The 26,945-nt window shown below is 38.5% G+C and overlaps 1 protein-coding gene across 1 annotated transcript in view; it reads right to left on the reverse strand.

Annotated features, from left to right (window-relative positions):
• LOC5566240 overlaps positions 1–26,945 on the reverse strand; it is a 323,292-nt gene that overhangs the window by 289,053 nt on the left and 7,294 nt on the right. The window contains exon 2 of the mRNA XM_021840417.1: positions 851–1,021. The gene's annotated coding sequence lies outside the window, so the exon portion shown is untranslated. The remainder of the gene's footprint in view (positions 1–850; positions 1,022–26,945) is intronic.

Below are 26,945 nucleotides of genomic sequence, written 5' to 3' on the forward strand. Positions count from 1 at the left end.
TTGTCTTTATCGCCACCTTGACACGAAACAAAAATTGGCAAAGAGCTTGCCGCAAGATTGTCAGTTTCCTTTTAACTTGCTGATACTCAACCGCTTTTGTGTCAATCGAAAACAAAAAACTAGATTCATTTGAACCAGCTTGACTTTTTTCCATTTCGCTTCGGGAAGTTGTAATTTTTGCACGAAGGGCTTTGAAGACGTGTCAATATTATCGATTCCGTGCTTCGGATCGTTCATTTCCCGTATCACAGCATATATTTTTAATTAATATGAACCTCATTGATTCTCAATTGTGTAAAACTGACACTCTTCTTAAAAAACTTAAAGAATTTGTTTGTTGCAAACCTAGTTCCTTGTTTATCTTTTAAAGCTCTGAAATGCCATTTTGAATAGATTACCATTACTTTCGGATTTATTATTTTACCAGGAAGTTTACTCCTACTTTACTGAACATTCGATTTTACTAGCTTGCTGTGATAATGTAAATTGGTGATACTTGAATTGCCTGTCATTCTTTTCAAGCAGTGTCAGCTTTATGAACATTTGTGCAACAGTATACTGTATGGCATGCAACAATTTCTTCAACTTTTAGAATATTAGATATCATTATCTTCGAATTCAAAGCCAGAGTTTGCAATCATGACTGGTCATTTCAAAAATTTCTCAAACCATGCTTCAACAGGCGAATGTTTGGATCTGTATTATATTTAAAGTAAGCGAAACACCAATCCATATCAAGTAATAACTGAAGAATCGTATCTTTAACACCTATATCCCGAATCGCAGCTCATGTTTTCCCACATGATGTGACATTTTAATGACAATTCAACTATCAACGCCAATTACTTACCCGGTGCGAATTAAGTGATTTTTCTTCCCGCTGTCGTCGTCTCGTTCCTTTGCCGCCTTCAACCAAACCAACCAAACGATGTCGAATGTTGTCCACTTTAGCTACTTCTTTAATTGTTGCTACATACGGTGTGGATGTCGGCTTGTAATGTCACAGCGGCTGATTCACAATCTTGGGGACCGAAAACGAAAAAAATAAGTAAACAAATTACAACGACTTCCAACATATGCACATACAGTATTGGACAATACATTTGCCACTTTTTGGATTTTCCATACAAAATTAACAACTTTTAAGGCTTGGTTTCAGTAATTTATGGACAGTTGAATAAAATTTTCACAACATGTTAGACACAAGTAACTTGAATTTCTACACATATTTTTGAGTAATTTTTGCGATTACGAGAACAAAATCAATAACAATTTGACATAAATTATTATTAGACAATTTTGTATAACTAACATAACCTAAAAATGAAAGATATAGTCCCATGATATCTCTAACAAATTTGTAGATTTAGACGAGATAAACAAGTTTGTTGAAGACAGTTTTTTGTTAGGCTTTCATACATTCAGATTATTCGTTTCAAATTTTTCGTCAAAAAATTTCAGATCTAGCCTACCAAAGTTGTTCATTTTGTATGAAAAATCAAAAAAGTTGCAAATGTATTGTCCAATACTGTATAGCTGGGAGCACTTCGCTTGATTTCGACACGTTTTATTTTATTAACCGATGCGAAGCACTCTTTTCCCTTGAACACAATTGTTGTAGGATTTTTTAGGAGCGAAATCCACAACCTTTCTGAGCTATGGGCGAGGAACCTAGTAGTCGGAATTGAAACACGAAGTGAAGTTCAAGTGGAAAACACAACGACACACTCAGAAGAGGTGCATCCATTATTGGGCGGCTTTATTTTTGGATACCAAAATATATGTATTGCGTGACGTTGAAGTGTCCGGTTGAAGTCTTCTGTAAATAAACCCATCACTGCAAGCGTGCTGCAGTCGCGTAGCCGTTTGCGCCACATTTGTCATTCTGGGCGCGTGTCCGCATCGTTCAACAGTAGCTACAGTTAACTCTCCCTTACTCGATATTCCGTATCTCAATATCGAGTTAGAGAACCATTGTAAAAGTTGGTTTTCATGGCTAACTCGATGGTCCCTTGAATCGCAGTTGCACCGGTTTTGTGTTCTGTAACTAGATACCTCCCTAACCAAAGACAAATTAAAGACCCCCATGTCCCTTGCAGTTGCCCAAAATTTTATGGCTCATAAGGTAATCTAGAATGCCGTTCAAAGTGTACTGTGATCTGTCAAACTTAGGTACCTTTTGCACTACCGAGGGACCAAATGCAGTACTAGAAGTGGTACCCAATCTGAGCCCGAGTGGGACGGACCTGCCCTAACTCTATGGTCCCTTCAATATCAAGTTATGGAGAGTTGACTATAGTAAAGCTCGTCCAAAGCTAAGCTAAGGAGGCGACGACGACGGCGACCATGTGGCCGGAGGTAACTTGATAGCACCCTTTCTGAGACGACACCTACGCTATGTCGGGCAATCTAGTTGCCCATCGGATGACGACGTTGCACTGGATATAGGACGGTCTCGTGCACAGCACGTTTGGTCATGCGAATCAGAAAAGGGAGGCCTTGGAGACAGGTGGTTGAAATCTAAAGACTCACTGAAATACAGAGGTTGTCAAAAGATTTGATTATATATGGCTCCTCCAAAAAATCACTAAGAACACCTCCTGGTTCAATCATCAAAAAAATTTACAGGCGTTTTTACTTTAGATGATTTATATAATTTTCAAAAGTCGGGGAAAGATAAGCACCCCTCATGGAAAGAGATTTATTTCGAAGTACAGGCAACTCTTCCTTACTCGATAATTCGTATCTCGATATCGAGTTAGAGAACCATAGTTGTCATTCATGGTCCCTTGGACCGCAGATGCACTGATTTTGTGTTCTGTAACTCGATACCTTCCTAACTCAATGATCCCTTCAAAATCTAGTTATGGAGAATTGACTGTAATTTAAAAAGGTATTAGTACCAGTTTTGGCCATAGTGCCAATTGAAGCCATAGTGGATTTTACACCGTTTTATCCAGAAAATAAGAATTCTCATGAGAGGGACATTCATTTATTCGTCCTAAATTATTCAAATATGAAAAAAAACATTAATTTCCTTGTAGTTTTAACCTCACATATTTGTCCAGGGTTCTCCCAATTTGGCCACCCCTAAGATATCAATGTGATTGGCCAATTTAGGAACCGAAGTTAAGAATGTGGCTGAAACTGGTTCTGGTGGCCTATATTAGCCAACGCAATTTTCAATGCGAAAATAAGATTTGCAGTATTTGCAGTACAGTAAGACAGTTTTCTGTAAGACTGGCTAAAACCAGTACTTCTACCCTACGATCAGCAACGTTTTTAGACTAGTTACTCTAGTTTTATTACATCTGTTACCTTACCAAGGTTGTATTCATAAAATTGAGCCTTTATATGGTCGTTTCTCATCTTTATTTCAATTTTCTGCTACAACAAAATTTGATATGTATTGCTTAATGCAGGATATACAATGCGTATCAACGATAAACCATTGATAGTGCTCAACTTACCCCGCACACTGAGGCAGATCGCTGTTTTCGACGGTCAAAACCTCTAGTACTCTGGATATGCAGCCTTGAGATTTGGTGTCTTCGACAAAGTATTTTGGAATAGCTTGTGCTACATTTTGTCACATTCAGATTTGATCTAGATAAGTGATAGGAGCATCCTAGCAAAAAAAAACATTCTTCTGCAAAGTTGTTCATTGAGGCATTTTTGACAATTCTCCCGAAGACACTTACACTCTATCACTGACGTGGATGGCGATATATGACAATTTAGTAAAAACAGTCAAAAAATAGATTTTGACCATTTTTTCGTACAAAAAAAAGTTAAAAATATTTTGTCACCAAGTCTTAGAAGTTTAACTATAATAAAGTACTTGTTTTTAATTCGAATCGTGGTTTACGGCTAACCAGCCGAGTGGAAGTTTAACAACTACCGAAAAGCTAAACATTACATATAATTTGCAATTGGATTAGATGGACAAATTGATGTGAAGATTTGCGAAAAAGTTACACGTCTTCTCAGTGAGAATCGAACTCACGACTCCCCGATCTCTAGTTGGGGCGCGTTAACCACTACGCCATGAGAGGACTCATGAACGCAGAAGTTAACCTGAATTCGATTTCAGCTCAATAATCGCAAAACTTCACATCAATTTGTCCATCTAATCCAATTGCAAATTATATGTAATGTTTAGCTTTTCGGTAGTTGTTATAATAAAGTAAATTTACATAATTTACTAACAAAATTTTCAGATATATTTATATTTTTAGTAAAAACAGTCTAAAAAAATGTTTCACAAAATCCAGGATAACTCATGAAGCGGCAGATGGCGGCAGCTTTTTTTTTTGTATACGACTAGTCAAGAACATAAGCTTCATTGTCGCGAAGAAAGAATAGTAGGCCACTTGGTGGGCCACGTGGGGCTTTTTTTGTTGTGGTGATTTGAAAATTTAATGATACAGTCGACTCTTCACATCTCGATGTTCTACATCTCAATATCTCTCCCAATGTCGATGGTTTCATAAGTCCCTTCAGTCTGCATACATTTTCACTCTCCATATCTCGATATCCTCCTTATCTCGATATCTCCATATCTCGATGTGTTTCTGTTGATTTTTCGTTCTCATTTTTCTCTCCGTATATCGATATGACCATTATCGAAGGTTACTAGACCAAAGTTTTGGGATTCAAAACAAATTAGGAGCGCAAAATGACGTTTGTTTGTGTCTTACTTTCTTGGCAACGGAGTGTTTTTCAATCTAGTATTCATCAAAAATTGTTTCTTTGTCTCGATCTCTCCCTATCTCGATGGTCCCTTCGATATCGAGATGTGGAGAGGTGACTGTAATATGTTAAAAAATGCTTATATTTGATAAACTCTTCATATTTTTTTTCAAGTGTGTTTCAGGAACATATTGCAAGTTGACAAAGTGTTTTGAAGAAGTCATCTCTAAACTGGTGTACTGATAACATTTAAACGGAATTCAAGATAAGTTATCCCATATGTATATCTACACTCTTGAAAATAATGAAAATCACTCCGGACGTAATTCACATTATGACTGAATGACACATGATGTAAGTGGTGAAATGACGTAAAAATGGGTTCTGGAAGATGTATTGAAAGAAAAATGTAATTTTACATGATGAAGGAGATGAAAACGATGCCGCTATGATGGACATTTCTCGAATCAGACACCATCGTATTTAAAATGTGATACAAATTCACCTGTATCCAAAAGACGTAAAATCGCATGATTTTTTTGGAGTGTGTACCTATCTATCTATCATTCGATTTTTATTAGAGTAATAGTATTATGTTTAATAAAAGCCATATTATACGATGCACATAAATGAAATACTTCTGAATTTTCAGAAGTTCAAATAGTTTTTTTTTTTTTCTAAATCTGATTATTCTCTAGATACGAAAGGAGATTAAATAAAACATATCCCATTTTAAATCATATACTGATATAAATCTTTTTTTTTATTCCATAATTATTCCAGCAAAAAAGCCCTTTATTTTCTTCACGACAATGAAACTTATGTTCTTGACTAGTCGTGGACAAAAAAAATAGCTGCCGTCATCTGCTGGTTTATGAGTAATCCAGGATTTTGTAATACACTTCAGTGTAGTAGGCCTTGAATTAACAAGTCAAGTTTTTTCAACGTCCAAGTTTTTTCTCCGTTTTCAGGAGGAGAAAATTTTCCGAACCATAGAAGCTGTTCGAGGGTTCGGTTTCCGTGTGTGCTGTGGCGTTTCTGATACAAGTTTCAGAAGATTGTAGGGAGCGTTTGGATGTGATCCGTTTTCTAGATTTGGAGTTCGTGACGAGCCTTTGGAAGTGATCCGTTTTCCAGATTAATCCGTTCTGGAGAAGAACTTTTGGATCTGTTGGATGCAAAATATTCAAGAGGTCGTTCAATATCAGAAGCATTCCATTTTTTGATGTTCATTTCAAGTTTCAAACTGGTTGACTTTCAAGCTTGAAATACTTTCCCGGGCGTTTTTTTTTTAGTTTATTTGGATTAAGCTGAGGCTGAGTATAATTTTTAATATCTTTATTTTTATAATTTTACGGTAAGATACTTTAATAACACTATGTATGATATATTACTATATATTGGGTATTGGGGAGGGGTAGCCTAAGGGAGTTAATTGAACTGTTGACTGGATGAAAGTGCGTGGGGTCGCCAGCCTTTTGTCATGAGAAAACAGCCTTAGTGTTGTCTTCCAAAGGTCTTCAAAGATATTAACTAGCCCTGCTACAACAAACCATCAGGTAGATCATACCATCCCGGTATGATTCTGCAACCATAGGTAATCCTTGCGCTGATGGTGGCTAAATAATCATCATCAATCTAGGATTTTGTAATACACTATATTTGGACAGTTTTTACTAAAAGTATCATTAAATCTGAAAATTTTATTAGTAAATGCTGTAAATGACTTATTTATTGTTGAGCTTTGAAAACTCGACGACAAAACATTTTTATCTATTTTTTTATTTGTAAAAATGGTCAAAATCTATTTTTTGACTGTTTTTACTAAAGTGTCATACAGCGCCATCCACGTCAGTGATAGAATGTAAGTGTTTTCGGAAGAAATGTCAAAAATGCCTTAATGAACAACTTTGCAGAAGGAACTTTCTTGCTAGGACGCTCCTACCAAAAGATAAAACTAATCTAGATCAGTTTTCACTTATCTTGATCAAATCTGAATGAGTCAAAATGTAGTACGAAGTATTCCAAAATACTTTGACGAAGACACCAAACCTCTAGGATGCATATCCAGAGTACTAGAGTTTTTGGCCGTCAAAAACAGCGATCTGCCCCAGTGTGGCCCGTAGCATATTTAAGGCGAAGTAGGCCGCCGTTGAAATTTGTACGCAACAAGTTGCCATTTTCACATTCGTATATAATGTGCTTTTATATAGCCGAGCAAACGAGTGAAGCTGAAAGTGGATTGTTGCTGCTCTGTCAAGAATGACGGATGAATTGGTGAACTCGTTTCATGTTACTATTTCTAATCTATTGAAAATGTATGACTACACATTTAATCGTTACAACGGTGGGACGTAAATATGATTTTTCAACAAACTATGAATGGTTCGTCACAATGAGTGTCGACATAAATCTGATTGATGAATTATTACCATTACCATTTTTTTTAAACACCCTTTTCTTTTTACTTTTATGTTTGTAATTAAAAAAAAAAACTTTGAATGGTTCGACACTACAAGTGTAGACTTGCGAAAGGTTCACTTTATTCAACAAACTTTGGATGGTTCGCCACTGTAAGTATCGACATAAGAAGAAAAGTGTTTGATGTTCCAGCCAATTGAGTTTTTTGTTTCTTTTCAAATAAGTAAAATATAATAACACATGCTTTCGTCCTGACAGCTGTAGGAATGTTACATTTAGGTATTTGTTCAACAAACTTTGAATGGTTCATCTCCTCAAGTGTCGGCATAATTTTCCTCTACATAGAAATTGTTCATATCAAATGAAAATATTATATTTACATTTAAGCATGTTTATATCTCAGAAATAATGATGGAGACAGTTTTTGAGCAATAATCACAAAATGAACTCTTTTAGAAATTTCCGAAGTAATATCTGAACACCTGGGCAAATACCTGAATAAATTTCTGATGGATTTTCTAAAGAAAATCATGGAAAGCACAAACAGTAATACTCGTCATAATATCACAAGGAATCTTATATCTGCTCTGAAACTATCGAACTCTCATATCCTGGTTCCTATTAGGTTTTGTTTTGTTTCCTTGGTTTCTGTTTGGTCTGATTTCGGCCTCTTTTTGGTTTCTCTTACGTCTAATTTTAGTCTCTTTTTCAGGCATATATATATATATATATATATATATATATATATATATATATATATATATATATATATATATATATATATATATATATATATATATATATATATATATATATATATATATATATATATATATATCTTTTATTAACGAGATTTTTAGCCCTGGGCTAGTTCATCTCGGGACCAACGGCTTTACTTCCCTTCCGAAGGAAGTCGTCACTGAAATTTTTTTGGTGACTATCTCGGGGATGGGATTCGATCCCAGGTCCTCGGCGTGAGAGGCGTGTGTTCTAACCACTACACCAGGTCCGCCCCCACTCTAAGTTCCTATATTTCAGACACTCAGTCGTTACCAGTCCTGTAAAGACGAAAAGTTCTCTTAGTTTTGCGGTAACGACTGGCATGAAAATCATGAGGTTAGAAGCTGGGGAGTGCTTTCTAAAACATTTTGATCCCTCAATTTGAACACAATTTTTTCCACCAGTGCTAACCGTTGTTTGTTTGCTTATAACGCAGGAAACCATTTTCAAGGTGCACACTTAAAAAGCTTCACACTAAGCTACTCCAATTTGATGAGGGCAATAAGTCCAATGAATCAGCTGAAACAGATAGTTTCTGACCGTATGTTAGTATAAATATAGTTCACAAAAGTTCTGAAAATATTACACATCAATAAGACCAAGTAAAATGTTTCTTCAACAGTTGATTGTTTCCGTGTCACATTAAATGAATAACATTTTTTAGCGTGGCAAAATAATAACCGCACACTTCTAGGCATACTCGGATCATTTTGATGAAAATTTGAGCTTGACAGCAGCCTGGCTGCTTGTTGTTATCCAGTTCGCACCCCTTAGGTTAGACGCAAAGAGGTATTAGTGACAACACCTAGTTTTAAGAAAATCTATTTTGTTGTTTTTTCAGTACAGTATGGCCCATAAAAATGCGAAAATTGTTTGAACGTTAATTTAGAATCCACATGCGTTTATTTCATTGCCTTTGCGAGTGAATGTAATTTCTGATTACTGCAGTATATTTTGACATAACTTCGCTATCTGGGACAATTTTTGTCGCATTTTTTTTTGCTAGCCTAAATAATATAATAAAGCAAAGAAGTTTAAAGGTATTTTCCGCTCAAAGTTAGAAACAGCGTCTGATTGTCTTATGCTCTAGCGGTAAACTTTCCACCTTCTAAAATCACACTTTATTGTTGTAAATATTACTTTGTTTGGTATCAGGGGATGGAGGAGTTCTTAGAGAACGTGTTTTCCATGGTCACAAGAAAATATTTTGCCAAGCTAATAGCTTTGGAGGCATTTGCGTCTTAAGGGATTGACATGCCTTCATTGTATGTTAATTTTTAATAAAAAAATAAAACAAAAATCTATAATAGTTTTTTGAGAAGAAATTTGTTTCTTCGGCTAGAGACAACTTAGATCAGTACTGGCTCATAGGTTTTGAGCAAAACGAGCCGCTTACCACACTTATATAAAGGTTCAACCACGGCTCTCCAGAATGAGCCAAATTTTCTAAAATATGTTCAAGTCTCCAATGTTCCAGGTATGAATCCTTTCTATCATTTGATGTGGGCGAATGCAAGGACAGTAGCGCATCTCACCTCATCCTTGATGTTTTAGAAGCTTGCATCACAAAGATATTGAACTTAATATTGACTACATGATAAAAATTGAAGGTGAGCTTCCAATTCCTCTCAACTAAGGTGAAAATAACAGACAAAAATCATTGCCAAAGCGAAAAACAGAGTCTAAACAGGCTGAGCGATACAAATAATGAATAACTTTTATGTTACGTTTACATTTTCCATATAAAACCTACAATGATATGACAATTTTCGCCTTTGTTAATGGGCCATTAGAGTGATGCAAATTTTGAAATGTTTGCTCCCCTATGCTTAAACGATTTTAATTATGGTGAATAGCATTCTCCCAAAGTTTGAAGTGATTCGGAAGAAATTTGACTGTGCACACGCCATTTGAAGTTTATATGGAGTTTACTATGGAAAACGCCAATCTTTTGTATTCAGCTCTCTATCTCTTCGTCATCATATTTTATGGAAAAGTGAACAAATTCTTCTAATGTGAATTCCTCCCGGCTACAACTTTGCCGAAGACCACTTTTTGATTGGACGTCAGGATAAATTGTTATTCATCATCATAAAGTTGGTTTGCATGTAGCATGCCTCACAAACTGTTCGGCAGGCAACAGTGGTGCTCCTGGCGGGAAGAATAAATCAAAGTAATCCAGGCTACTATGTTCTACAGCAAAAAATCAGTGTTGCTCTGAAAGTAATTGAATGATCATCTCAGCATGATTTAGACTTTGTTATCAATAATAACAAATTATCCTTACGTCCCACCGAAATGTGGTATTCGGCAAAGCTGTAGCTGGGAAGTTTTCACATGAGATGAGTGTGTTCACTTTTCCATAGATTATTATGACAAGCAGTTAGAGGACTGAACACAAAAGGTTTGCCTTTCCCATAGTAATTTCCATATAAACTTTAAGTAGCGTGTGCACATCCATTTTTTTTCCGAATCGCTTCAAATTTTGGGAGGATCATTTTCATCGTAATTGGCACCGATTAAGCATAGGGGAACAAAATTTTTAAAATTTGCATCAGTCCAATGAATTATTGGTTATCCTTGGCAAAATTCTTAGAAAAAATCCCTAGGAAATTGCATGGAGACAGTTTTTGAGCAATAATCACAAAATGAACTCTTTTAGAAATTTCCGAAGTAATATCTTAACACCTGGGCAAATACCTGAATAAATTTCTGATGGATTTTCTAAAGAAAATCATGGAAAGTACATACATAAATGCTTGTCGTGATATCACAAGGAATCTGATATCTGCTCTGAAACTCTTATCCTCTGAAACTCTTATATCCTGGTTCCGAAGGATACAAACTCTAGTGGAATTATATGGTATAGTACTAAATTATGTTTTTCATCTACTAAAATATATTACATTTTTTGCAAATCATTTGATGATTTAGATTACTTTTAGAGTTACGCTTAATGGTGTTCAGTAGCAGTAACTATCACGGGTTGAATTATAGATAGGGCTCACTTCGTTTAGTAAACTCCTTGCTAAAGACTTGTCACGTTCCACTGGAGACGTAAAGCCGTATAGACCCAGAACGATAACCAAGTCGGAGTTAAAGTGCCAGTAATGCTTTTAGCAAAATACTTAATCTGTTATATAGAATTTATCGCGTGTACAAAATTTGGAAGTATTACGTTTTGTTTTTAATTAATTTCAGCTGATTGAAATTTGAAAAACCTTAAGTGCGCAGAATATGGGGCCTTCACAGTATACCCTTTGAATAAACCTAAATGCGAAAAAAAGGCAGAAAGAACGAAAATGCTATTGATCCCCCTGCGATCTTTCCGGTATGGCTGAAAATATTCCATATCCCACGTGCCCACATCTACCAGCAAAAATGTAAACAAATAACTCAAAAATTAGCACAGCAAAAGTTCATCAGCCACAAGAAAAATCCAACATTAACAGCATCCAAATGACAAATTAATTAGGTACATCGTTCATTCCTTACCGATCGCTTTCAGCAGCCGGTTGTGTTTACCGCATCGCTTTGTAGCTGGTGGAGTTTTTTCCCCACTTAATAGTGAAATTAGTGGGTTTTTATATCCTGAGTCATCCCACCGAGGACAAAACGATATCTGTGATCGCCGTGAAGGAAGGAGACACTTGTAACAAGGGTTACAGGTGTACTTTTCAACGTAGCATCATCATCATCAAAATCAATCACCGCCAATTCTGAGCCAAACCAACCACAGTACAGCGAGACCGACGGTGGTGGTGGCGGCGGCGGCGGCAACGGGTGCGACGAACAGTAGCAACAACAGCAGCCAGAGCATCCAAGCACGCCAGCAGTTTCGATAAGTATATTCGATTCGCTCTATTGTTTCCCCCTTTCCTCGTGTATCACGTGGTTGTTGTTTTTCTGCCTAAATTCCCAGTGGTTCTCAAACTACGGTTTACGGACCAAGGTGATCAACTTTTTTTTTTTTCTCACGTTATTTTTTTTTCGGTTTATTGTTTTTTTCTTTTTTTTTTTGGTTATTATTATTTATTTTGAATTCAATAATCCTAATCATTTTGCATCTCCGAACAAACATTGTTGAGTTGAAGGTTGTTTTTCGCTTCGCTTTTGTCTCTCTCCCGCTGTTGTGATACTTTCGACCAAATAGGGGAGGTGTGTACAAAATAGTCCACTAATCGATTAAGTTTTTTTTTTCACATATTTTTTTTTTTTTGTTTTTTTTCACGTTATATTTTTTTTTTGTTTTTGTTTTTGTTTACTTGGTGGCGGTTGATTTTTATCCCGCATGGACGAATCGGATGGAGGCGATACGCCTCCTAAAGATCTCGTTGCTCGAACGCGGTTTTATCAACCATCTTCGGCTGGGCCTTGGGTTGTCTATTTCCGGCGCAAAAATAAGATTTTGAATGTGCTCTCGATCTCAAGAGAGCTGACGCGTAAATATCCTGGGACCGTTATTCACCAAGTGAAGCAATCCCAGCTGCGTGTAACTGCACCTAGTTACAAAGCAGCGAATGAGATTGCTCAGCATGAAGCTTTTACTGTGGAATATTATGTGTATATTTTGGCCAGAGAGGTTGAGGTGGAAGGGAAAATCATCGACGCGAGTCTGACATGCGAAGACATTAAGACTGGAAAAGGCGTTTTTGAGAACCGGTCCATTCCTGATGTGGCTATACTGGATTGTAAACAATTACAATCAGTTTCCATGGAAGGAAATAAGAAAGTGTTTTCGCCGTCAGCCTCGTTTCGTGTAACTTTTCCTGGTTCCGTTCTCCCGAAATTTGTTTGCATTGATAGTGTTTTTTACCCAGTGCGCCTTTACGTGCCAAAGGTATTCAATTGTACCAACTGCAAACAGCTTGGTCATAGTGCTAGCTTTTGCGACAACAAGCCCCGTTGTGGCAAATGCAACCAAGCTCACTTGGAAGATGCTTGCACACAGGAAGCTGAAAAATGCAGCTACTGTCGTGAGGATCTTCATGACTTGCAGAAATGCCCGGCATACAAAATGCGCATTCGAAATGAGAGTCGCTCCATTGTGAAGCGCTCCAAGAAGACATATGCGGAAATGGTTAAGTCTTTAAAAAAGTCTGCAGAAGAGTCTTCATCAGCCATCCCAGTTGGTAACTCTTTTCAAGAGTTGTCTTCCGATGAAGCGAACGACGACGAAACCGATGGGGGAGATTCTTCGGAGGTACACGCACCCGGAAAAAGGAAGTCTCCATCTTCTCCAGGACTGCGCCGTAAGGTAATGAAATCTTCCCTCAAAGGTTTGCCTAATCCCAAAGGAAGTGGGGCAAATTTGAAATTACCGAAAAACCAGGTCTTTGATGCTTCCGTCCCGTGTTGCAGCAAAGATCTGCCGCCCCTGCCTCCACCGACTAAATACACTTCGAAAAGAAGCTCTAGACAAGATAGCAAGAAAAAAGCTACTGAAGTCCCTCGCTCTTCCTCGAAAACCCCCCGGGCTAAGCGAGGACTGATAACTTTTACGGCCCTTGTGGATCGCATATGTAATGCTCTCGGAGTTTCAGACTCATTCAGAGGCATACTCGACCTTTTTCTCCCCGCAATAGAAGAATATCTCAGGGAATTGACTATCTCGTGGCCCCTCCTTGCTTCGATCATATCTTTCGATGGCTAATTCATCAAGTGAGGTACAAGATATGATCACTGTGCTACAGTGGAACTGTCATAGTCTAAAACCTAAATTAGACACATTTATGTTTTTGCTTCACAATTCCGATTGTGATATATTTGCACTTTGTGAAACATGGCTTTCTCCCGAAGATAATCTCAACTTCTACGATTTTAACATTATTCGCCAAGATCGAGATGATAATTACGGGGGTGTGCTTTTAGGGATCAAAAAGTGCCATTCATTCTACAGAATCCCCATCCCGACTCATCCAGGCATAGAAATCGTTGCTTGCCAAATAAACGTAAAGGGTAAAGATCTTTGCGTAGCTTCTGTTTATATTCCTCCAAGAGTTTCAATAAACCGCCGTCATCTTTGGAATACAGTCTCCATGCTTTCATTCCCGGTTTTAATACTGGGTGATATGAACTCACATGGTACTGGATGGGGCGAATCTTATGACGATTATAGAGCGGCTATTTTCTATGACTTATGCGACGATTTCAACTTGAACATTTTGAACACAGGTGAAGTGACACGTATTTCATCCGACGGCAAAGAAAGTCGCATTGACCTATCTTTGGGTTCAAGTTCATTATCATTCGATTGCATGTGGAAGGTTATCGATGATCCCCATGGTAGTGATCACTTGCCCATAATAACCTCTATCAGAAATAATTGTGAAAGGTCAGAACAGTCAATTCAGGTTCCTTTTGACCTCACTAGGAATATCGATTGGCAAAAATTTGCATCAGCGGTAACTTTGGGTATCGAATCATTCAACACTCTCCCACCGTTGGATGAGTATCGATTCCTAACAGAATTGATTTATAAAAGTGCATTAGAATCACAAAAACAACGAGTTCCAAGTGCATCCTTCAAAAGACGACCAGCCACACCTGGTTGGGATGATGAATGCACTCAGTTGTATCGAGAAAAATCTAATGCCTTCAAAGCTTTTCGTAGATATGGTACCTCAGAACTTTATTTAGAGTACTCGAAGCTCGATAAAAGACTGAAGAATCTTATTAAAGCGAAGAAGCGTAGCTATTGGCGACGTTTCATCGATGGCCTCTCACGAGAAACTTCAATGACGACGCTTTGGAGAGTGGCTCGCAACATGCGAAACCGCTCATCCTCAAATGAGAGTGACGAATACTCCAATCGTTGGATATTCAACTTCGCAAAAAAGGTCTGTCCTGATTCAGTTCCAGCTCAACCGCCATTCTGGGAAACCCAGAGAGACGATGCGTTGGACAGACCATTCACTATGCTGGAATTTTCTATGGCTCTTCTTTCATCAAACAACTCCTCTCCGGGACGCGATATGATTAAGTTCAATCTTCTTAAAAATCTCCCTGATATCGCTAAAAGACGGTTGCTTGACCTGTTCAACTCATTCATGGAACACAACATTGTTCCACCTGAATGGAGACAGGTCAAAGTAATAGCTATTCAAAAGCCTGGGAAACCAGCGTCTGATCATAATTCGTACCGCCCGATTGCTATGTTATCATGTTTAAGGAAATTGTTAGAAAAAATGATCCTATCTCGACTTGACCACTGGGTCGAATCAAACAATATGCTTTCCAGTACTCAATTTGGCTTTCGCAAGGGCAAAGGAACAAATGATTGTCTAGCGTTGCTTTCATCAGATATTCAACTAGCCTTTGCTGACAAGGAGCAATTGGCTTCGGTTTTCTTGGATATTAAGGGCGCTTTTGATTCAGTTTCCATAGAAATATTGTCAGAAAACTTGCACAATAGTGGACTTCCTGGGACATTAAATAATTTCTTGTACAATCTGTTGTCAGAAAAACACATGAGCTTCACTCTCGGTCAACTGACAACTTCCAGAATTAGCTATATGGGCCTTCCCCAAGGCTCATGTTTAAGTCCCTTGCTTTATAATTTTTATGTTAAAGATATTGACAACTGTTTGGAAGAACCATGCACGCTAAGACAACTTGCAGATGATGCTGTGGTCTCTATGAAGGGCACACGAGCGGAAATCCTGCAAAGACCATTGCAAAATTCCCTTGATAATCTATCCACTTGGGCTAGAAATTTAGGGATCGAGTTTGCGCCGCAAAAAACTCAACTGGTTGTATTTTCAAGGAAGCGGAATCCAGCCCAACTAAAGCTTAAGCTATTGGGAGCAGACATCGACCAGTCTTTGACTTCAAAATACCTTGGGGTCTGGTTTGATTCAAAAGGCACTTGGCGAACCCATATTAGGTATGTAACGGAAAAATGCCAACAAAGGATCAATTTTCTACGAACAATCACCGGAACATGGTGGGGTGCTCACCCGGATGACCTCATAAAACTCTATAAAACAACCATTCTCTCTGTTCTAGAGTATGGCTCTTTCTGTTTTCTCTCAGCAGCAAACTGCCACCTGATTAAATTGGAACGAGTTCAGTATCGTTGTTTGCGTATCGCCTTAGGGTGTATGCACTCGACACATAATGCGAGCCTAGAGGTTCTGGCAGGGGTTTTACCGCTACAGAACCGATTCTGGGAGCTCTCGCTAAGAATACTTATTAAATGTGGTGTGAGCAACACACTCGTCATCGAAAACTTCGAAGAATTGCTTAAACTGAATACTCAGTCGAAATTCATGAGAGTTTATCTCTACTATATGTCATCTGACATTAGCCTTCCGTGTTATAACCCTCCACGTGTACGCTTCACCAATGACAGTTCCTCTGTTGAATACGATCTGACCATGAAACAAGCTATTCATGGAATTCCAGATCAACTTCGATGTATAACTATCCCACGTATTTTTAATGCAAAGTACCAGAATGTCGATTCCTACAGGAGATATTTCACTGACGGGTCCCGTATCAATGGATCCACTGGCTTCGGTGTCTTCAATGAAAACTCTTCCGCCTTCCGAAAACTTCAGGAACCTTGCACGGTTTATGTTGCTGAGCTGGCAGCAATCAACTTCGCTTTGGGGATGATCTCAAACATGCCCGCAGACCACTTCTTCATCTTCTCGGATAGTCTCAGTTCTATTGAGGCACTCCGATCGATGAAACCTGTTAAGCATGCATCTTACTTTCTTACAAAAATAAGAGAGCAGATGTGTGCACTGGTCGAAAGATCATATAAGATTACCTTTGTATGGGTCCCCTCACATAACCTAATTTATGGCAATGAGAAGGCGGACTCTCTCGCAAAGGTGGGCGCTGAGGAAGGTGAGATTTATGATAGACGAATTTCACGAGATGAATTTTTCCATTTAGTACGTCAAAGTTCTCTTCACGGTTGGCAAAGCGATTGGCTAAATGGCCAACTGGGACGGTGGTTACATTCCATAATTCCTAGAGTTTCCTTGCGAGCCTGGTGGAAAGGTTTGGACGTAAGTCGAGATTTCATTCGCGTGATGTCAAGACTTATGTCCAACCATTACTCGCTAGATGCACATCTACACAGGATTAACCTCGCGCTGAGCAATATTTGTAATAGGTGTGGTTCCGGTTATGATGACATCGACCACGTAGTTTGGCAGTGCCCGGATATGGACGCCTCCAGAGCGCAACTTTTGGATACCCTTGCGGCCCGAGGTAGACAACCCTATGTTTCAGTTAGAGATGTGTTGGGCACCCGCGATTTCATTTATATGGTCGCAATTTACGATTTCCTTCGCCTGTCGTGTATAAAAGTTTAATTCTCTTGTCTTCTCTTCTCCAGTTTTTTTTTTTGTGTGTTGTCCCCTTTGTGTTGGATTGAGGATCCTGGCCATCCAGCAGACGAAGACCGGCAAGAATTTGGTACCAACGCCATGATACGTTAATCGAGCTACCACAATATACCTCCCGGATGAGCAGCAGAGAACCCTGATCCCAATCCCTACCTTGTCCTTCCTCCAAAATTGTGACCACTAACCTCGAGTTGCCACGAGTACCCTGGCTCCATCCCGTACTAATTTTGGTACTAAAAAGTGAATAAATTGTAAATAGTACAAAAAATGAGTTTCGGCTCCGTAGAGCGTTAAACGCGATTGAGCCTCAAATAAATGAACTAGATAAAAAATAGGTACATCGTTGTCTTCGTCAACATCTTCGCAGTAGGCTATGCTTGACGCAGGTTGACACAGTTCACCGTCCGTCCCCGCATCTTCGGTGGCACAAGTTCCATATGAACAGTCTACTTAGATGGGTGGAACCGATGAATGCTAGTCGTTGTTTCCTATGGTTTCCTATGTTTAGATTCCATAGGTAGGTCAGGATAGACACAGGGGCTCTCACGCAAAAATTTGACTCGCAAATTAGATCGCCCACCTTCTTCTTGTCGTCTTGCAGACCAAGAACAATTCGGTTGGATTTTTATGCGATATTGGAGTTTGTCTATCGTCTCGGCGAGCGCCCATTGACATTCGAGGAAGATATGATACGTTCAATTTGTAGGTCTACTATCTCTCTCACTGGAGCTCAAAAATGTATTTCGCACGTTTGTAGATAATTTTCTTTTATTGACACCTACCATCGCGTGTCAAATAAAAGTCATAAAATCTTTAGATTTTATTGCCTTTTAGGCAGTTTTGCGATCGAGGCGGTGAATCAAATTTGGATACGACATATACCCTATGTTAGACATTGAGACCGACACGAATTAGTCATTCAAAATAATCCATTGACTCGATATCCCCAAGCGGTTCATTATCAATGAAATCATTCAAGAAGCGAATTGATAATTAAATTAGGGCAAATTATTGCAGGCGAACAAAAGGGAGTCACCGGTTCTGGGATGGCCTCAAGGTACGGGGCTATTACGCACAAGAATACTGGTTTGGCTCTGGTTTACGCACCGGATGATTAACTACTAAGTGGTGTGAAATTACCAATGTAGGTATCGTAAGTTTCACACTGAATGCGATGCGAAAGGGAACAAGTATGCGAGAACCGATCGAAATTTGTTTATTTTTCGAACGGATTCGAAATGGAACAGGTTTTGCTTTATGCGAATATATTTTTGGACGAATTTAGGATCAACCGGATGGTATTTATCTATAGATCATGTTCAATCTTAGCTCATTAGGTTGAGCAGAGTCGTTGATCGAATAAAGATAGAATTTATTGGTGGCACGTGCCTGCTTCGTTTTCTATTGTTTGGACTCTCAACGGAATATATATATACTTATTTTTTTTGCAATTTCTCATCGTACACACCAAAAAATTCTTAGATTTACACGTAACGTTATTTTAGTTTCAATCGTGTAAAGTCATCTCTCATGTATTATTCAATGATAAAACCTATAAACACATCTATTATATACAACATTGTTACCAAATTCTTTAATATTGAACGCGAAACGCCTTCTCTCAAAGAATGTTGCTTGCAAAACGGCTCGGTTTACATGATTTTCACACTGAAAATTCAATCATAAATAATGCACATGGAATGACACGCCGTCGATCCATCCATGTGCATTATTTTTGGCAGATTATTCAGCGTGGAATCATGTAAACTGAGCGATCTTGTTTTCAATTTCACTTTCAATATGCAAGATAGCATGCAATATTGGCGAATGTTGGATGCAAGATCATGAAATGTTTCAGTTTCACTCAAGTTTGCAAGCATTCCTGAATGCAATAAGGCAGTTTACATTATTTATCGTTTAATATCAAATGATAATTCGATTCACATGACAATCATCAAAGTTTACGTGCCATGTAAATTTAAGATTTTTTTGCTGTGTAATAGGCTGTTTTTCATCACGCCAATCTGTCATGAAACGGCCTACTTTCCTGCACTGAATTAAGTAGTGCGGTAATAGTCATTACGCAACTGAAACCAGTGCTGTAATGATTCATTACGCAACGCTTTCTCATTACGCAACTGTTTTGAGTTGCGTAATGAATCATTACACAACAATTTTTCAGAAACTGTAAAATGATGGTGAATGCATTCCGATATGATTGTTGATACCCTCAAGTGGTGTTCTACGAAATTGCAAAAAATTGTGTACGCAACTCATAGCAGAACTTGATTTTTTCAGCACTCGTCGTAATTATTTAAATCGGCAAGCCATGCTGTAAAAATCATCATTCTGCAACTTGTTGCTTTAACTACCAGTAATCTTATTCCACTCTGTGTTTACATCAATCATGCGCAAGCCGTGCAAACCCTCATATGAACATCTCAGCAAAAACTCATAGCGTTTGCAACACACCGAAGTATAATTGCCTTTTGAGTGAAATTTCATGCACAGCAAAAAAATCTTAAATTTACATGGCACGTAAACTTTGATGATTGTCATGTGAATCGAATTATCATTTGATATTAAACGATAAATAATGTAAACTGCCTTATTGCATTCAGGAATGCTTGCAAACTTGAGTGAAACTGAAACATTTCATGATCTTGCATCCAACATTCGCCAATATTGCATGCTATCTTGCATATTGAAAGTGAAATTGAAAACAAGATCGCTCAGTTTACATGATTCCACGCTGAATAATCTGCCAAAAATAATGCACATGGATGGATCGACGGCGTGTCATTCCATGTGCATTATTTATGATTGAATTTTCAGTGTGAAAATCATGTAAACCGAGCCGTTTTGCAAGCAACATTCTTTGAGAGAAGGCGTTTCGCGTTCAATATTAAAGAATTTGGTAACAATGTTGTATATAATAGATGTGTTTATAGGTTTTATCATTGAATAATACATGAGAGATGACTTTACACGATTGAAACTAAAATAACGTTACGTGTAAATCTAAGAATTTTTTGGTGTGTGTCAGCAAACATAGCAGACATTAGAAATAGCTAGTCTTGTGCTTAGATTTATCAGCATATTTTGAAAAACGGCTCCGCTGGCTGAAAAACCTCAGTAAGTGGAACAGTTTTCCCAAGAATGCTAATAAAGCTGATAAATAACAGTTTATTTTGTATTCAATACTTTTCAGTTTTTCAGCCATAAAAATGACTGACTGCATTTGATGTTTCATGACACCAGATTGTAGGCTGCATATGACATTTTTCCTCTTCGTAAGTCTCTCTCAGGGTCGGATCTATCCATAAATCAGGTGGTCTTATAAAAGGATGAGATGGAGATCAGTCTGGCCAAAGATCACCTTTCATAAATCAATGGTGTGAATAAAAGAGCATAAACATGACAATAAAAAACACGTGGTTTATGAAAAGCCAATTTATTTCTTCAAACTGTCAATTTCGCCCGCATGTATGATGTAATATTGAACCGAAACAACAAATTTAAAGGAGTTTAATATTCAGTTCCAATAACCTGCTGCTAATTCAGGGCTTTATTTTTTGGATTCCTATTTTCACAGATTAGCCTAATCCCGTAAATATCCAATTCAACCAGTTAGCCTACTCCGATCTGATCCACACCAAGCAATCACATTGCACGATCACCCATCCGGACAGGTTTTCTCCTAATCACTCGATATGATTCACAGTGTCAAATGAGACACTCAAAAACACTGTCAATCAAGGTGAGCTCCCAAATTTTCCCATCTTACGACAGAAGCCTCACTTCACGACAAGCCTCCCGAACCTTGCCTATTGCCTACGGATCGGCCATGGTAGTGAACTTTAAATTACTGACTTTGAGCACGCGTCCGTTGCCTAGTTCCCGGCGGCCGGCCGCCTACTGCATTAGAAGTAGCAAGATTAATTGCCGTCGAGTGCGATTCGAATTGTAGCTAGGTATAAAATCCGAAGCGCGGCGCCTCAACCCACGCCACACATCCTGTAATGCTGTTGATGGGCCTGAAGGGAGTTTCGCGCCGCCGCCACCGTAAAGCAATAAACTAGACTCGGCCCAGAAGGAGAGAAAGACCACAAAAATCTGTTTAAAATTTCAGGCCTGTAGTGACATCGACCCTGTCAGACCGTAGATCGGGGCGCGTGCCTGCTGCGATTTGCACGTTGCTCGTTTGTCGTGCTAAACGGCGCTCTGGGAGTGATTCAGTAGGGGAAGGTGAGGTTTAGGGCGATTCAGCAAAAAAAATCAAAGGCCCGAAAAGTCATAGTGCTCAACCCTAAATTGTACGAAATGTAGAAATAGCATTTTAGTAGAAAATATCAACTTTCAAAAAACTGGTTTAAAGATTTCGTTTGATCGATTCATGGAAAACGGATTATTTATGGATTTGGGTTCTCAAACTTTTCCAAAAGTTATGAAATTTTATTTCCACATGATAGCTTGACGGGGCCTTCCTTAGCAGAGTGTCTGGGTTTGATTCCCGGTCGGTCCAGGATCTTTCCGTAATAGAAATCTCCTTGGCTTCCCTGGGCATAGAGTAAAATCGTACCAGCCACACGATATAAGAATGCGAAAATGGCAACATTGGCAAAGAAAGCTCTCAGTTTATAACTGTGGAAGTACTCATTGAACACTAAGCTGAGAAGCAGGCTCTGTCCCAGTGAGGGCGTAATGCCAAGAAGAAGAACACTAAGAACCCAATAGATTACTGTATAAAAGTAAGAAGACGTCAACATATGGATTTTTTTTTATTCATAATTTAGGAATTATTGAGCTGGTCAACAACTCCCCACTATCCCCTATAGTCGATTGTGTTGTTTTCGACGAAAAATAAAACAATAATAAAGTACCTCCCCGCGTAGATTAGCTTAATCCTTCACATACTTCGCAATTCAGTATAGACAGCAGGATACTAAAGATCCTCGGCTCCAATTTCCGAATGAATAATTCATCTCCCGCGCTTCATTAGAGATCTTGTATCGATTCAATCATAGCTGTCGTTGACAATTGGATGACGCTGCCATCAGTGTCATAACAAGCTTGATCGACCTACTGCGATTGCATTGAACGACCATTATTTAGTTAGTACCTACTGCGACAAAGCACGCGTAATGCGGTGAAAGATATCGCCGCGCCAAACAATGCATCCCACTTTGGAGCAAAGTATAGCGATTAATGCATGCATAAGAGAGAGTGTCATCGGAGAAAGAGGAACGATATGCGAAAATGTACGATGTGCGAACGGACACCATTTGGCGGAACCGATACGATTTAATTTTATTGAAATTGTTTAACTCGAAATGAATGAGGTGTCGGACGGACTACACATACAATCCTTGCTTGCGTCTGGGCGAGCCGGCACCTGTATGGCACGGGGCACTTGCAGAGTCTGGTAAGAGCTTTGAGCCGGTGCGCGAGGCTCATCTGATTGCGGAGGTGGAGCATTGAAGGTAACACTTTCGACACTCACCGCATCATAACAGAGGCACCACCGTATAGGCCTTTTCAAGTTACATTTCAAATCAGCTGGCCCGGAGGCTCTTTGACAGTTCTTCTATGAAAATGACAGGTCCGTGTTAGCACCGGTCCTCCACCGATGTAAATAAATGCATAGACGGACCTGTCACACGGAAGGCCTATATGGGATTTAACATTCTGTTCTGTCAAATACACAAGGCTACGGTGGCGCTATCTATGCTATTCATAGCGGCCGTTTTGGTTATTTTAATGATCCATTCACTTCGCACCTAGAAATGAGCCGCAGATTGAAATATTCATAAATCATTTATAATGTCAAAAATGAGATATTGTGGCGCAATAAAATTGTTTTATATTTAGAAAAATGTGCTCTTTCCATCAAGCTATCAAAACCTGCAACTTTTCCATCGCTAAAAAAATTTTGTTTTATCAAATGCCGATTTTTTTGTTTTTTCTTACCATGAGCCTATGCACGCTATAAAACGTTTGACTTTTACTGTGCGCCTTGTTTTCAAGTTGCCCGTAAGAGAGAGCGAGACAGCACCAACACACGGCGCACAGTAAAAGTCAAAAGAACAAAAAACAAAATATGGCACCTACAGAGGCTCATTATAAATGAAGCTCATGCGAGGACTTGGCAAACATATTCCTTTTTTTCTAGGCCATAAAAAAACAGAGGCTTCTTTTGTGTTCTATGAGCTTAAGGTTCAATGAACTTCTACAGTTATTAAGCCATAAACCGATCATTCTTTGCTAAAACTGCTATATTTTGATGACTTTCTAATACTTTAGTTGCAATTTTTATTCAACCTCAACGTAATGTCAAACGGGCCCAGATAGCCGTAGCGGTAAACGCGCAGCTATTCAGCAAAACTAAGCTGAGGGTCGTGGGTTCGAATCCCACCAGTCGAGGATCTTTTCGACTCCCAGGGCATAGAGTATCATCGTACCTTCCACACGATATACAAATGCAAGAATGGTCAATTGGCAAAGAAAGCTCTCAGTTAATAACTGTGGAAGTGCTCATAAGAACACTAAGCTGAGAAGCAGGCTTTGTCCCAGTTGGGACGTAACGCCAGAAAGAAGAAGAAGTAATGTCAAACACGTGGTTTACACTGCGCCCTGCCCCTTTTTACTTCTCATCCATGAAAACGTTTTTTTTTTTCGTTATTTGTCGAAACTACTGAACTGAACATAATTCATAATATTCTGTTCAAGATTTTACTCCAGAGTTAACCTAAGACCTCCGATATACTTATAAATTTGTACCTCAAATCCCGAACAGTCAACAGCAAATTTATTGCGGGGAAAGTTTGTGAAATAAGCTTAAAGCTATTCACAGACACTAAAAAATAACTAGAAAGCTTTTATGATAATCTAGGCCACCCAAACTACTCTTAAGGTACAAGAAAAAATGGCTCCAAAGTCAGAACTGAAAAAGCAGTTTTCTCCTTTTAAAACAATAAATTGATAAACATAAGAACACACAGCCTTTTTATTTGGCAAATAAAAGAGCTGTGTGTTTTTATTTTCTTCGATTTGTCTATTTAAAAAGAGAAAACTGCTTTTTCAGTTTTGACTTTTACATCATTTTTACTTGGGCCTTAAGTGATGGCCTCCACAATCCACATTGGACCGAATCGACAATTTGGCCGGAAAAAAAGTATTTTCTATGTTCTCGTCGATTTTAGACGTTCGATGTCTTCAGAGAAGTTATTCGTAATTGAGTTTTGCATCTTTTAAAAAAAAAGTTGAATAGGGTGGCCCGAATTTAAGTTAAAATTTTGACTCAAACTTTTTTGTTTGATGAAATTTGTGGCTGCGCTCTTCTGCAAACTTTTAGAAAATGTTATTTTGAACAACTTTGTCGAAGACACTTTTGATCTAACTCTTCATTTGAGCTAAGTAAATTGATTTTGAAAGTTTTAAACTTAGGATGAACCCAAAATATCAGTTATTTTGATCTAACTTTTTTATTTTCAGTTTTACGTGAATTGCAGAGGAAGTAAAGATACACTTTTTTGCTGAACATCGCAAGTTTGTAATTTTTGTGATTTTGAAGTTATAAGCAAATTTAAGTGAAAAACTATGAAATCTTTAGATGCCCATAACGCATGGAGTTGGTTCGATAAAAATTTTCTTTTAATGGCATTCGAAAGGCCATACAATAAGCAATTTTTGCTCTAAAAACTGTGAGAACGTAATTTTTGTAAATTGAGAAAATGCACTTCAAAAATACACTTCAAAGCTAGAAATTCGCTTGTAACTCACAAAGTTTTCAAGTTAACAGCGTGCTGTCTTCAGCAATGTTGTAGAATTTAACTAGATTACTAGAATTTCAGCAAACAAAAAAAAATTGTGTCAAAATGTTAACCTAAATAAGAACCACCCTATTCAACTTTTTTCTTAAAAGATGCAAAACTCAATTACGAATAACTTCTCTGAAGACATCGAACGTCTAAAATCGACAAGAACAGAGAAAACACTTTTTTCCGGCTAATTTGTCGATTCGATCTATTGTGCAATCAAATACCCTAGCGTAATTTAAATTCACAAAATTCACTCTACTTCTGCAGTAAACAATGTTTACTAAATACCCGTTAATATAATTAAAGGCCCAAACCCAATGATAGCAGAACGACAACGTAAAGCAGAACCGGTTCGCCAGACTGTGGGCGTCGTGACCGTGTGGTTAGTTTTACCAAGCATTTAGCCGCATCGATCCAAGGAGTGTGGGTTCGATTCCCGCTTCAGTCCGGAAATCTTTTTGTCAGGAACGTGTTTCGACTGTGCCACTGGCCGTTGCATGATAGCCGGTTGTCGTGTGTAGTGCTTCCTTCAAAGGACATAACCGTGCACTAGGAGCATTAACATGTCTTAAAAAAAACTACTTTTATTCGTTGACAGCTCAGTCAAGATGGTGTAATTCATGCTGGCAAACCGGTTCCGCTTTCCATTGTCTTTCCGCTATCATTGCGTTTGGGCCTTCAATCCAGGTATTTAAAAGCGCTAATGGCTGCCGCAAACAGGCTCGTTTTCTGGTAGGGACATGTCGATTTGACGTTTGGCTAGGGTCGTTTTCTATTGAACGAACCCAAGCTAAACGTCAAACTGTTCTATCCCTACCAGAAAGCGAGTCTGTTTGCGGCAGCCATTAGCACTCGTAAAAAGCTGGATAGTTAATGTGTTAATTAGACCTTTTAAGGTTTTCGAAAGGTCTTTGACAAATTTTGTAGTTATTTCTTATTAAAGCTAAGTATGCTGTTTCGCTCAAGAAAGGTAAAAATATCCTTGACTGAATGGGACAATTTCAAATGTCATTTCATCTCAACTGCGTACTGCGATCAAAGAAATGTGATTCAAAGGCAACTAAAGCCTGATTTGCTGCTGAAACTGCAATCAGAAAAAAAGCGTTTTCTTGAACGATTCCTTGCAGGAATTTTCCATGCATCAAAATAGGCTAAGAAAAAACTTTTAATGCGTGGTATGCACCTGAAACGTAGAGCGCTCAAGTAAAATTTCTCTTTTTTACCAAAGTAATTTTGACAGCTGATTCAGTATGAGCGAAGTGTCACTTTTACTTCGGGATAATTGAGCGGCACATTTTTCCGTACGGAAAAGTGACAGCTCCATTTGATTCGTACGGCAAGCGTTACCGACGTTATGAATTCAGCTCTACTTCTCAGCAGAGTACCGCTCAAGTAATTTTGGCTACGCAATCATTCCTTGGCCGTTTCTTGTCCTATCCTTTTGCACAGTACTTATGATCAGCGTACCAGCCATAAGCAGCGAATCAGCCTTAACCATGAAGCTTTTCGTGCTTCTGGTAAACCGAATAGCGCTCTCCGCTTTTTTACTAGCGCTGCTTTTTCTGTGCGTTAAACATACTGTCGGAAGTAATGCGCTGTATAAAACAACAGATTCCGTCATTCAAAGTAGGCTGGTACGCTGATAATAAGTACTGTGCAAAAGAATAGGACAAGAAACAGTCAAGGAATGATTCCGCTATCAAAAATACTTGAGCTGTACGCTGATGAGAAGTAGAGCTGATTTCATAACGTCGGTAACGCCTGCCGCACAAATCAAATGGAGCTGTCACTTTGACACTACGCTCATACTGGATCAGCTGTCAAAATTACTTTGGTAAAACAAGATATATTTTACTTGAGTGCTTTACGT

Source organism: Aedes aegypti, chromosome 1, assembly GCF_002204515.2.
Source record: "Aedes aegypti strain LVP_AGWG chromosome 1, AaegL5.0 Primary Assembly, whole genome shotgun sequence".
Lineage (NCBI taxonomy): Eukaryota > Metazoa > Arthropoda > Insecta > Diptera > Culicidae > Aedes > Aedes aegypti.